Source organism: Cupressus sempervirens, chromosome 2, assembly GCF_028749045.1.
Source record: "Cupressus sempervirens isolate cs-2001-9-10 chromosome 2, ASM2874904v1, whole genome shotgun sequence".
Taxonomy (NCBI): domain Eukaryota; kingdom Viridiplantae; phylum Streptophyta; class Pinopsida; order Cupressales; family Cupressaceae; genus Cupressus; species Cupressus sempervirens.
Genome location: NC_143119.1, coordinates 75,843,999 through 75,859,255, shown reverse-complemented (window position 1 = coordinate 75,859,255; position 15,257 = coordinate 75,843,999).

The window sequence follows — 15,257 nt, the reverse complement described above, 5'->3', positions numbered from 1 at the left end:
ATAGGAAACATGCATTACATTAAATATAGGATTGACCCAATGAATTAATGACAAAATACATAATACATTACATTACATTATGCAGCCTTAGATATAGGTCCACACATTAACAAGGCATCAAGATCCAAGATCCCTTAAGCTAAATCTTAAATATAAAACCACACCAAATTAAATACAAGCTATCACTAGAAGAGAAACCAAAGAAAAAAAAACCCAAGAAGATGAAACATAACTTCATGTAATGGTCACATAGGATTATGTACACTTAGGTAATTATACATGATATTTCCTAATCATGAAGTCAAGAGCACCAAATTTGGAAACAAAAAACAAGAGTTTGCTAATATAAACTATCACGAAGGTAACTGTAAAATAGAAAACAAAAAATATATTTTTGGGTGATGAAATATCACTATTAGCCCCAGGATGTTCCTACATCAAGTCATCATTTGTGTAGGCAAAAAAAAAAAAAAAACCCAAGAAGATCAAACATAATTTCTTCTAATGGTCACATAGGATTAAGCACACTTAGGGTAATTATCCATGCTATGTCCTAAGCATGAAGTCAAGAGCACCAAATATGGAAACAAAAAACAAGAGTTTTCCAATAAAAACTATTAGGAAGGTAACTATAAAATAGAAAAAAAATTAAAATTTTGGGTGATGAAATGTTGCCAATAGCCCAAGGATGCTCTTGCATTAGGTCATCATTTGTGTAGGCCCTAGTTTTAAGGGGTATTTAAGGAGGGTTTGATAGTTTGGAATGAAGACAAGGGTGGCTACCAAAAAAAAGTTAAAAATACTTAGTTTTTAAGCATTTCAAGAGACTGTACAAATTCATAAGACTAGGGGCTAAGTTTCAAGGTAGGTTGCTTGGGAAAAGAGGCCTAATTAAGCCCTAGAAATTGTCAAATTTATGAAAACACTAGATAAAGTCCAAAACATCAAGGATTGATTTTCATATATGTTGTATATCTCTAAAAAGGCTATTTGAATGTAGAATTAGTTTTTGAAGTCCTTTGGGAAAGTTGGGAAATAATAGCTAAAAATAGGCTCTAGAATGCTAAAAACCAGTAAAGGCAAGTAGTGAAGGCAATGACAAAAATAGTGATCAAGGCTTGAAGCCCTAGGAAGTTTGGGATATTGAACAATAAAAAAAGTATAACAAAACACATCCCATAAGACTTAGGAAGGTTGTTTCAATCACCAAAGTCTATTGTAGCCTTTGAGATTAGCCTAGTTACTTAAGGGTGTACCAGTTCATTGATAAAATTTTGGTTTATATAGGGTTCCTTGGAGGTGAATTGGAGGGCTCTACATCAATTTGAAAATAATTGTTGTATTTATGATAGTTCCAAAAACTCTCAAGAAAAATGCCAAGTGCCAATAAAATAGCAAAGTCCATAGCTAGCATAACACACATTTGAGAAAATGCTTCTAGTAGTGTGCCACATGTGGGATGACTAATGCTTTGGTAAGTAAACACATCAAGAAATGAATATAAGACCAAGTGCATGAGATGTTTGATGAAATTTTCATGAAGAATATCACCACATGAAATTGTTTATCTAATTTTCTTCAAATGGATCCCACAGAGGAAATGTAATGATTACAAAGTATGTACTCAAGAGATGTAGATCCAAAGTTTACAACTCAAGTTAACATGTCTTTCTGATGGTGTATACTCTTTCTTCATTGCCCATTCTACTGCTTTCAACAACACACAAAAAATTATATACTATGTAGTGGTCTTAAAACATGGATGCACTCAATTAAGATGTGTAGGAAGGTCTTGAGGAACACTGATCAAGATGCTCATGATAAATTCAAAACAATGAGAAACTACATGGAAATGAAACGAAGTAGGATGCTTGATACTTGTTTAACAAAATGCCTTAAATAAGTGTTGTTTTCGCACTTCATTAACTCAAATGTTTGCAACATGGAAAATTCAACTAAGGTATCAATATGTATTAAAGTGAATATCAAAAACATATAATGAGTACATGAACCACTTAACAAGATATTTCATGAGAAGGTTATCTTTGAAAAATTCATCATGAGGCTTGTACATGTTTTTAATGATGCCTCTTGAATTAATGTAATATAGATTGTGAACCTTTGATTATAATTGTTGTTCTTCCCACTAATATGTGGCAGTGGAAAATTTTGTATGAAATTAGGCAGAAGGAAAATATTTCATAACTCCCATCGAGAACTTAGTATGTGGAAACATAAAGGTCACATTGAATTTCTATTGTGAATTATGTGCAATATGTACTTTCTTTCCCTTTTGTTCCAAATGTAGCCAACGATACTAAATCTTAGTATGGGTGACATGCAAAGACTTTGATACAACATATGTGTTCACCAAAGCATAAAGGAAAAGAGATTTTATCATATTTAGTAATCACAAATATGGAATGGACATGCTTGAACAAGAACAAAGAGATGCATATGTGACTTCGCAACCATTTGGAAAAATGCTAGAGGATGAAGTGGATGTATGTTGATAGATCTAAAGAAAATGATTACAAAAGTTGCAGGAGTGTATATGCATTATTGAAGTTACAAATGAGCCTTGAATAGACATCCATGACAATAATAAAATAATTGAGGAAATACTTTGTAGTTTCAAACCATGACAATCTGTAGATGTGATGCCAAATTCTTACAAGTCTACTAGTTTAGGGAATAGGTGGATATGTAGAAAAATCATTGAACTCTTTAATAAAATTCCAAGAAGAAAGGGCATTTTGGTTGAACATGATGGTCTCCATAATTGCACCACATGCATAAAATAAAAGAATTCATCAAAATCTTATCATCAATTTTTGGGTGTAAGGCTGACTTCTGTAAGCTTCTTTGTTGCGAGTCACAAAATAAGACCTTTGAAATAAGGCATGAGCATTTATAAGTGTCGTGAAATATTGGTTTGAAAAATGGAGATAGCTTGGTACATCTAGATTCAAATCATTTATGTAAGCTTTGTGTTTTAGAAGAATGATGGATAGTGAAAATTCACATGAAGAAGTGCTTCAACATAACTTCACTTTTTGTTTTTCATCAAAGTTATGAGTACAAAATTGTTATCCCTAAAAGATGTGACCATTAGACAACTGGGTGCTGAGTTAGTTACATCTAGTTATCCTGCAAATTTTTCAAACAATTTAGTACAAATAAAAAATCATAAAAATCAAAATCAATAACTTAGTGATCTCATTCAACTTTACAATTCAATCTTGCAATCATTTTAATTTAAATTGTTATCTCAATGTTCTTATTATTACAGATTATTAGAAATATAACTTAGTTTTTTTTAGCATTTACCTAGTTGTTACTGAGCTACAGTAATAAGTAAATATCATGAAAACCAACTTGCAATACCACAACATTCACATATTTGACACCATGATTTATTGTGGAAACCCAATAAAGGGAAAAACTACTTGGGACCGACAACTCAAATAATTATATTTTTCTCAAGTGAGCTACGCTTGGAGCCAACCTTGTAAAAGGTTTACATGCACATTTTTAGTGTGACTTTGTTAGAGGGTTTTAACCTAAAGATCATCTAAACCTTATCACTCCTTGAAACTATCTATAGAAGGGCCTTCTCTAAAGAACTTACAAACATCACTAATAGATATTACCAAATAGAACTTTACAAACTTTTTAGGTCCACTTGGTTAAGATATTTTTTTGCTACATTGGTAAGAAAGTAACTGTCAAATGATCTGTAAGATTTAACACTACCTTTCTTGTTCATGTCTCTATTATGCTCTATCTTCTTCCTTCTTTGATCTATACTTTCTTGATTTGCTTCTCCACACTTTAACTTTTCTCTAACTCTTCTTGATCTTCCTTCTTCTATTTTTGGTTCAACTTTCTTCTTTCTTTCTCTTCTCTTTACATAAATCTCCCCCTTAACAATATTGATTAATAACTCAATCAAAAAACAAAAAAATGTTCCAAAATCTCCTTATATAGTAAACTCTTTGCTTCCAGATTCTTCCATTTTTTGTCACTTAAATACATCTATAGATCTAAAATTCATTGTACTTAGTCACTTAGAAAATATAACTTTCATTAAACTTTGTGTTCATCCTTATCATGTTTCAATCTCCATCATCAGATCTTCATTGTATTTTTCCATTTGTTCATCTTGTAACTAACTTTGACTTGTGCCTTTGAACTTCTAAACATTTTTAATTTTCACCATAAGTCAGCCTTAGATTCCATCTTTCTTTACTTTTTCTTCTAGATCATACTCGGTGAACATCACATTTGACTTGGGTAATACATCACTTGGTTAATACATAATTACTCGGTTAACACTATAGTATCTTAGGAAATACCACACTCCTTCTTTCACCTTATCACTTAGTGTAACTTATTTAGCACGGTGAATACATAAAATTAATCATTACATTACATAATTACATGATCGTAAAATAATGAAACTAATTTTACATTTCTTATCAACTTTTTCATCAACATACTTTCTTCAAATCCTCTTCATCAATCAAATATTCTTCACCAATTAAATGACATGACGCTTTACTGAATTAGCATAATGTCTAGCCAAATAAGACTTTGACATCAATGACAACATAACAACTGATATGACTCTTTCACATATATTCATAGAATTCTAAGTTACATCATCAATTGGGGCTAATAATCTCCCCCTTTGACATTGATAGCAACACATTAACATATGATTTTATATTACAAAACATTAAATAATATAATCAAATGTATGCATTGAAAACAATACAATTTTTTCAACTTTAGCTTCTCATTTAGGGTCACTACAAAAAATATTCATCACTAAGTGTACTCGATCTGATTCTCTAGTAGTTAAAATCTTTAACATATTCAAAATTTCTCCCCCTTAGGATATTATCTCTTTTTGTTCACTAGTATCTTCAATCTTCTATCTCAAATTCCTCTGTACGATTTTATCCTCATTTGTGATTATCTCTCTTTGGTTATTTTCTCCATATTTTACTCATTCTCTTTTTAGATTCTCTTCCATACTATATCACTCCCCCTTTTCTTTTTCTTCCTTACTCTCTCTCTCTCTCTCTCTCTCTCTACATATTCTTTCCCATAGTATATCACTCCCCCTTTGACAAAAATGCCAAAGGTAACTAATACAATATTGTCTAAGGTATTGGGGTTTGGTGACAAGTTTTTCTTATACTCGCTTTGTATTCTAACTAAACCAAACTATTTGTGTCATTGAGTAAAGGTATTTAGTATTTTTCCATATTAGAGCCATAAGGAATTCCTTTCTATCAATGTAATGAATTTGTTTAAAAAATCTACGCAATGGAATCCTGATCACAAAATTACAATAATGTTCATCTCTTTATTTTAATAATATGAATGCCTATTTACAAATTATCTCTATTTAAGCCACCAGTAGGAAAGAGATAAGGAGAGAAAACCTTAGGTCTTGTCCAAAAAAATATATGAAGTTCATAAACATTGTTAATCACATGATTTTGTAATTACATCTAATCCAATGAACCCTCTGGATCTCCTCTACCCTTTATTGTCTCAAGTATTGCTTCATGGTTTGACTCAAGAACCTTCCAAAGAGTCTTATTGTATGGTTTTCCTCTGTATTTGATTAAGTGGACATTTGACACAATGACAAGGTTTGAATAATAAAGAATCTTCCTCTATGTTTTCCAATCCTCAACTAACCATAAGTTATGGCTCCTCATAACATATTGTCTAAGCCATGTACCAGTTACCACCACTGCACCTATAGGGTACTCTAAACCTTCACCATTTGTAACCAAGTGATCTAATTTCTATTTTTCTTGGTCACAATTACATAAATAATAATCTATCCCTTCTTCATTGTCTTCAAGTGCAAGCACAACAAAAACATGGCCTTAGAAACATAACTTGCTCATTAATTTACTAAATAGTTAGCTAAAAGTAACAAAGTCACATATTAAATTTACACACACACACATTTATAAAACTATAGCCTAGTTGGACCAAATTTGACAAGTCGTTAAATTCAATCGATGATTCTATCTCTACCATTTCTAGTGCTCGTGGGGGACAATAGGTGTTGACTAGAATCAAAACTTGTAAATGTCATTTGTCCACCCATTTATTCAAATCACATCCATCCAAATATTCCTTTGTACATGGTGGACAAAAGCATGTCATGTTTCATTTGTGGATACTCCATGAACCTATATTAGAGCTTCTTTAACAATGTAGCTCACTCAATCATGTTAGCGTACATCAATCCTTATATGTTTCAATGATAGTATTATCTATCAACCAAAAAAGTATTCAAACCATAGACTCAACTTCCTTACCTAGACCCATTTTAGTGTTACACTAGTCAATGATACTTTTTTCATCTAACAACATTTCTTCATCTTTGTACTATAATTCCTCATGAGTTAAGGACCTTTTTATACATGCATTTGCACCATCATGCTCTCCCTTTTCATGACCTTTCTCTATGAAATTCACATATAATGGATACTAGTCAACCTATGCATCCTACTCAACCAATAAAATATTCATGCATTCTTGAATTGAGATGTACATTTTTCTGACCAAATGATGTGTTGACAATATGACATGTTGTCCCTTGTTAGACAAATCACCATAAAATAGTTTAAAGCAACCATGTACAAACTCTATAGAATGTGATCAATCATCACTAATATAAAATGGTACTTCCTCAATATCTTCATGTCCTCCTCAGTACTTGCAAGTGAATGGATGAATGCTATATGAACAAATATGGAAACCAGTTGAGAAGTATAATACTTTGCATGTACCTCCTTTTGTGGTTTTAGTGTGTAGTTCTCTACGAAGTCCACAATTGAAACAATGGTATCTAGTGTAAATGTGTCCTTACACAACTTGAATTACAAATCCAACCATCGCACCCTATGTGTATGCCTTATGTACTCATAAATGATTTTTTCATGAAATATCTTCATGAACTCATACACTTGAATCTTTTGAATCAATAAATCACATCTTTTACTCACTTTCTATCTTTTAAAGTGTATTTCATAGTCTTACAATTTCCAAAATCTACTAGTTCATTTCCAATTATATGTGTACTATCCATATGTTGAAAAGTCGATAAATGTTGCAAACCACCACAAATGAGGCATGTAACATTCAATCATGTGACAACTTGTAAAATAGTTGACTTTCCCATCTTTCACATACAATGGTAGAAATGATTTCTCTTGAAGATCTACATGGCTCATTTATGTTACACTCCTGCATAACAAAGTTAGAATGCAAAAAAATGCATATATGCTTAAAAACATCAAAATGGTTAGAAAATTAAATATGAACTCTACAAAAACAAGTTGTGCATGATTTATCTTCACATAAAAAGGTTTACCCATCTCAAAATGTCATTGGCTACTTTTAATTTGAGGATACATACTGATAAATTTTGTAAAGAATTGTGCCTGAGTTGAATCCAAAAAAGATTCACACATGGATCATGGTTTTCATTAAAAATACTCCTTCTTACTGCATCTCTTTGATTATGTGAAAAAAGTGTGTTATTCTTCCAAAAATCTTTAATCAACAATTTCAAAGCTTCACTAATTTATTTATCCTTCCATGGTAGTCTACCAATAAATGTTCATAACTTATTTTTTGTTGGATCTATTGGAAATCTAATGGAAAAGTAAGATGATGGGGGGGGGAGGGAGTGGGGGGTGAATCAGAATCTTCAACATTTTTACCACTTCAAACATAAACCATATGAAACTTATTCACCACACATCTTATCAACCTTATCATGCATCATCATGTAATAACATATATTATCAAATCTACCATTTAATTGCATGAAGAAAAATACATAAACAAGTAATCAACACATAACACAATATTTGGTTACACAAAAACCCTCCAAGGTGAAGGTAAAATTGTGGTGGGGATAATAGTCACAAAATTTTCACTACCGTAGCAATAAAGTGCTTGTTAGGGCTACAATTTTGATCACTTTCGATGATCTACCTTATGAGGGGCCTACTTTGTTAGGAGCTTACAAAACTATTAAGTATACCTTGACTAAAGGATTTAAACTTCACAATTAAGTGAGTACTCCATTAAGATATTTACAATAGGCCTTTTAGGACCACTCTATTAAGAGATTCAGTAGATACACTTGTTAGAATGTAATGGTACCTTGATCTTTAAGCTTGAACTGATATGCTGACAACATATCTTCTCCATCCAAATTGTAATCAACTCTTTATGAATGAATTGCAATAGATCTTCACCGTACTACATGGTCATCTTACTCGTTCTCAACATTTAACTCAAAGATACACCTTTAGCTTTGCATTCTTTTATTATAACCATCTCACAAAGATTCTAGATCTTGATCAACAATTAGGACTCATCCTTTTTTTTTGCTTAGTCTTTCCTATTTTCTAATTAGTTGATCATAGCACATAGTGATTAATAATGTGTAATCATAGGTATAATTACCTCTTTGATTCTCTCCTCAAACATAGAAACACATTTTTAGCTTGGCAAAAATGGTTTAAATATGATTTTGTTCCATTCTATACTCAAACAAAAAAAATTGTGTAACTCAACACATACCTTCTAGTGCTCAATTATGCTTGATCATCATATTATTCCTTAGCATGATCTTTTTTCTCTTATGAACTTCTTAGCTTATATAGTACTCAAAAATAACTAGAATGCTCAATGACTATAATGTGCTAAAAAAAAATATCTTCCTCAAAACACACTAAACTTGTATACTTTTCAATGTTAAGGCTCGACCTATTTTGTGGTTTGGTCATAGTGTTGACTAACAAATTTTTCCTAGTAAATGACTAAGTTTTTTGCACTAATAGACAATACTAAGATTACCTTTATGGTCAACAATCCCCCCTTTGGAATTAAAGGAAAAAACACTTATCACACTCAAAATATGACATGAAAAAAACTTCAAAAATTTGAAATTCCCCTTTGGTTATACTCCATACCTGCAGCTTGGTCATCATATCATTGTAACTTTAAATTTTCAAAATATTTCCAAAAATCTTTTGATTTCAGCATCAAAGTAATAAACTTTGTCTCCTTATTAATCTATTTCCCCCTTGTGCTTCAATTAAAATTTCAAAAACTTCATATATTTCCCTCCTTATCCTCAACATATAAATACATATTTCCCCCTTTTTTTTGTCACTTATGCCAAGTAGTGAAATTTAATTGTGTCCTAGGGAGTATATCAAACTCTTTAAAAAATGGGTGTGCAATCTCATAACCATAGAAGCTTTATTATCCCAATTGTTCTTGAGAGTCTCAAGAACCTTCCTCTCAATCTCCAATATAGAATTGAGTTTCACCATGTTATCTACAATAGACACTTTTTTGACTCTTCTTGAGACCCTTTGTAACTAGTAAGTATCTTTGCATAACTTCCAAATGAGTTAATGATAGGGATTTTATGTTAGTAATCTCATTTATGGTGTTCCACTTCTCATGTAACAACTCTGCTTGTTTTCCCTACAAGAATTTAATCTTTGAAAGATAAACTAAACTAGAACCAGGATCCAAGTTTAGATCTGATCACCACCTCTATAGATTTGTATCTATTTTGTTCATTTTCTCCCTAATTTCCTTTGCATATCCTTGAACATTGCATATTTTACCAAACAATGTGTTAGCACTAGTAACTAAATGTCCAAGTCTATAATAAGAGTGGAGAGCTCAACCTTCTTAATTACAATTTCAATTGAAACCTTCTCTAATACCTTGTTGTCAAATTTCCTCTTTGACCATTGCATAAATTTTTCTTGAGTATTAATGTCAAGATCATTTATCTTATCAATAATCTAAATTAGTTGCTCAATTATAAGGGCCTTCTCATCGAAATCATCAATAACAATAGTATCAAGAAATATATCTTTTATATCATATAATACTTTCCTTTGTTGATGTTCTTTTCTTATCTCTTCTTGCTTAATATTCCTATCCAGCAAGTCATGCAATGTTCTCATCTACTCAGTGCTCAATTTAGATGTATCCTAATTAGGAATCACAATCTCCTCATCTAGAGTAAAATGTTTACTCTTGATGGGTTGTGGTGACTATAACACCTTCTTCTTCAACCTCTTCACTCTAGAGTCTGGAGTACTGGAGCTTGACTCAGTTTGTTGTCCTTGTAAAAGAACTTCCATACTCTGCCTATTTGACTCTTCTCTAGTATCCTTGGCCTTCCTATTCTCATCATCTTTCTTTTTCTCTTTAGTTTTTTCTTTTTGTTGAGCTAGTTATTTTTCCTTCTACTTGTTATCATTAACTTTGAGTTCACTAGTTGAACTCTACTATCCTGCCTCCTTTTCTCCCTTCTGTAGAGGTCTTGAGGCATCTGGTCTATCACTGGTAGAAGATTGATCTTCTTTATCATTTATGATATTTTATTCTTTCTAAATCTTTGTATTTACATTGGTATTTCCCTCTATTGGATCATCTTTCTACTCTGGCCCTTGGGTGTTTTCTTCTTCATTGGTTGTCATACTCTATTGCTTAGCTTCACCAACATTTACATCTCCTTGAGTAGTATTTGGACTTAATGAAATAACATGAATAGCTTGAATAATAGGTTTTGAATCTACCTATTGTGTGATTACCTATGTATCAATATTAGGATAGTCCTTTACTTGCTCCAACACATGATTTGGATTCAAAAAAAGCTCACGTGTTGACTTAGATTGTGGAACTTCCTCCTTCCTTTTTGATTCAGTTAGCATAAACTTCTTTTCTGGTTCAATCATTACATTTTCTTTATTTGTCTTTGATTGGACTTGCCTTTGGTTCATCTTCAATGGTGATAATTTCTATTTGATGTCCACCTTGTTGAATATCATCATTGAAATCTTCAGTATTATCCACTTCAAACTTTTCAGGCTCAACTTGTTCACCCTCTTCCTTATTCTCATCATCCACCATTAAACCATATATATTCATCCATATTACTTCTATATCTTCTACTATATTCTCTACATTGTGTTTTAAAATAAAAAAATTCTCTTCTTTTAGGAATTAATTTACTATTATACATACTTGTGGCTATGGAAATTTCCTTTCTGCTCAACTCTAGCATGACACTGGAAAGTGTGCCTTACCTTATTTGTCTTTAGTCTTCAAGGCATTATTCTATCTCTCATCAATATTTCCATATACATCATCAGGTATGAAATTACCTAACTCTAATAACATGTACTTATATATAGCCATCATGTCTAAAATTACTTCTTCAATCTTGGATTTATCTACAATGCCCAATGTATCAGACTTTATATACTTGAATCCTACCATTCCTACACTCCCCTTGATGTGTTCACAAAGATCATCAATATTTTGGGGCAACTTGTGCACTAAAATCCTAATCTAACTTATATCTTCTGACTCGGTCCTCTCTTTACCATCTTCCTCATCATCTTTGGGTATAACTACCTTTCTTCTTGGTTTCTTTATAAGGTTGCTTGGCTTGATCTACTCCATTAAGGTATTCTTCCTCTTTGTCAGTTTCTTGCCTTGAGAAGGCTTGATAACTCCTGTAACTCTTTTCTTAGGTTTGGCCACAGGTGTAGTAGATGCCTTAGTCCTTTGTCATGTGATAATTTGGGTGGTAGGGACTGACTTGGTGTCCTTGATGATTTTCCTTGTCTAAGGCTCAACAAGAACCATCTCTTTCCCTTTAAATTTTACTTCCTCTTCTCCATTATCTTCTTCTTATTTATCATTGTACACATATTCACCTTTACCTTTGTTTATTTACAATGGAACCTCTTGCTCGAATCCTTCTCCCAATTCTCTCTCCAAGTTCCTTATCATCATTTTCTTTTCTTCTCAATATTAGGTGCATTGATATATACAATGATCTTCACCTTTTTTGTTTCATACCTAATTAATGGCGTGACATCCTTATCAATTAGATCATCTAATAATGTTGTAATTAAGATGTATCTTCATCATTGTTATTCTCATATCCTAATAGCCTCAACCATTCCATCTTGGGTATCACTACTTGAATGTATGTCCAATCAGTATCCACTAAGAAACATACATCATCATAATAATTGTCCACCAAGGATTGAGGAGTCCTTGTCATGTTTTTCATATTCTATTTAAATTCTTCAAAATAGCCATCCATAACCTTCTCAGAATTATCACCTAACTGCTGGATGAACCCATTGATGTTTTGGCGACTGAATTCTTCTTATTCCAAGGAACATTACTAATTATAGGAAAATAATTTTGTACATAAAAGAATATGAAAACAAGTAGAGACCCAAACTTACACATCGTGATCTTTTATTTTTTTATGCTTCCCAAATTCTTGGCCAATTATTTTAATTGAAGGTTAGTTGTTAGAAATGCTTAGAATAATTGGGGGGGGGGGGGGGGGGGGTGAGTGAGTTAGTTACTCAAGGTTCTTAAGTACCATTTGAACAATAAAACATAAACATTCATTGTTCTTCTTATCTTCTTGTAACTTGGTCTCTACTAAATATTGATTAACAAAATTAGTAGTAGCTAACTATCCTATTATAAAAAACTTTTTGGAATGTAAACATGTCAATGCAAAACATCATAAAACATTCATCACAAGTTTGATACCAGGATTTACATGGAAATCCAATTTGGGAAAATCACTAGCAACATGCCACCACTTTTCACTCTTTCAAAGTGAGCTCTATTATAAGCCAACCCTATTAAAGGTTACAATACAAACTATTAAATATAACCTAGTTAGATGTTTTTAATCACCCTGTTAGGAGTCACCTTGTCAGAGGACTTTAATCATTCCATCTAGAATGTCACCTTGCTAAAGGATTTACATAAACTGTTAAGTCCTTCAACAACTGTTAGGTCAATCTTTGATTAAAAGAATTTCAATACAAACTATTCACAATTATTAGTAAGAAAATAGTAAGGTTTTTATCTATATCTTTACAACTCACTTTTATAGGTTCAAATCACTATTTGGCTCATGTGTTGATTCATTGATAAGTCTCCCTTATCAAATCTATCTCTTAACTTACTTGGTAACCCTTCAAGTAGTCATCCCTTTTCACATCAAACTTAATCCTTCTACTTATATTCACTTGTCAACTTCAACAACATTTGCACAACCATTCCTTTTTCTTTTCTCTTACACTTACACACTTATGCTCACCCTTGTGTACCTCTATTCCACCTTTCTCTTTATGCTCATCTTTAAAATTTGGCTCTATACCTCCTTAAATAGGTAATTATTTCTTTGCCATTTTCTATGATCATTGTAGATATTAGGGTTTGCGATCTAGTTCATTAGGTTCATTGTATCTATCCATCTTCCTTCTTTTCTACAAACTTCTCATCCATTAAATTTGATCTTAGGTATTGTACCCAATCCTCTCCTTGAATTTAATGATCCAAATTATCAATATTATCTTCAGCATAGTTTCCATATCCCAAGAAATTAATTGAGTCAAATTGAAATCATGATTCCTCAAATGCATTCAAAGTATTGTTACTTGACAATAACTAAGTTCTAACACTTGGTCATCACTTAATCACTTGGACACTGTAGAACTTCTTGGCTTGACATCAACTAGCTTTCTCAGTTGATGTTGATGCTCGATAAAAACTAAATTTTCTCAGCATTTACTATGGCTCGGTTGACACTAGCATCACTCAAAAAATACTCTATTGATTAGTTAAGCTTTACATCAATGATATAAAAAATAACTTTGTCTTATCAGAGTCTAACTAATCAAATTACCATTATAACTTCCTTTTCATAACTCGATCTTTCCTCTAGGTGCTATTGTTATGAGAAATCTCTCAAATCCTCTTCATCAATAAAAATAGATATGACATTTAGATTAGATAGAAACATATCTCATCAATAGATTTGACATCAATGACAAAAAAACAATTGTTCAATTGTAGTTTCCAACAATCACATAGTATTTTTTTTCTTTTTTCTTTTTTCGCAAATTCCTGGCTAATTGTGTTAATTGCAAGTTGGCAAGGTCATATCTATGATCCTTCTTCATGATCTTCCATGCCATGCCCACTACAACACAAGGTACACTAACTGGTCAACTAGAATGATAGAATTTATGTGTAATGACCCTCATTGTGAACTCAATCTTTGCATCCTTGATAGTATAAATTATCATTCCTCTCTTGTTCCATACTACCAATATGTTTGCTTCAATCACATCCTTGCTCTAACAGAAAAATATCTTCACTTTATCCATAATATGGTATCTAGTAACTTGATGTATGACTATTTTGCAATCTTGACTAGTCCACTTTCCAACCATATCTTTATGTCATGGATTTGGCTCAAAAAAACTTTAATCCATTCAATTTTGAAAACCCTCAAAAAATTTAGGGCACAAGTTAACCCTTTCTCGGCAATGTGTTTATGTTCTTCCTTTAATTTTCTATCAATGCACATCTTCTCATAAGAATTCCTCAATTCAAAATCACTGACTTCACCAATCTTACATGAATAGCAAGATCTTACATCATGAATCATAATTACTCTTGATGGGATCGAGGATAGGGCACTAGACGAATCTCCTTTCACTGTAATTTTTGGAGCTTTGAATTTTGGTGGCTTAACAACTTCATTACTAATCAATTAAACATTACTAACCTTTATTTAGTCTAATTCTTATTTGCAGATGAACTAGATGTCATTTTCTTCAACTAGGGTTTTGATCTTAAAACTCTACTTAACCTGGTCATAACACAAACACTCAAAATTTACTTCAAATGTTCACAAAACACACACAGATCTCATATAATCACTTAACAATGCTCATAAATTGCTCAAACTCTATTAGCTCTTGAAAAATTGAATGCAATATTATAAAAATAATTAACAATATTTTCTATATAATGATAAAATTTTGATTGGCCTCATAAATGTTTTGTACACATAGTGGTTGCAATTTAAGTTATTTCAACCATTACTACAATGCTCAAAATTAACAATTAAAATTTCTTCAACTTGGCCAAAGCTATGACTTGGTAAATACTAACAATTATGCTTGGTCACATAACACTTTTTATCGTTCAAAACTAACACTTGGATGTCACTAAATTTGTAACTCGATATCCACACACATTCATTCTTCATACCACAAATATGCCTGTATGTATCTAATATTATGCTTATTAAGACTTTTATTCATTCAATCTTAGGA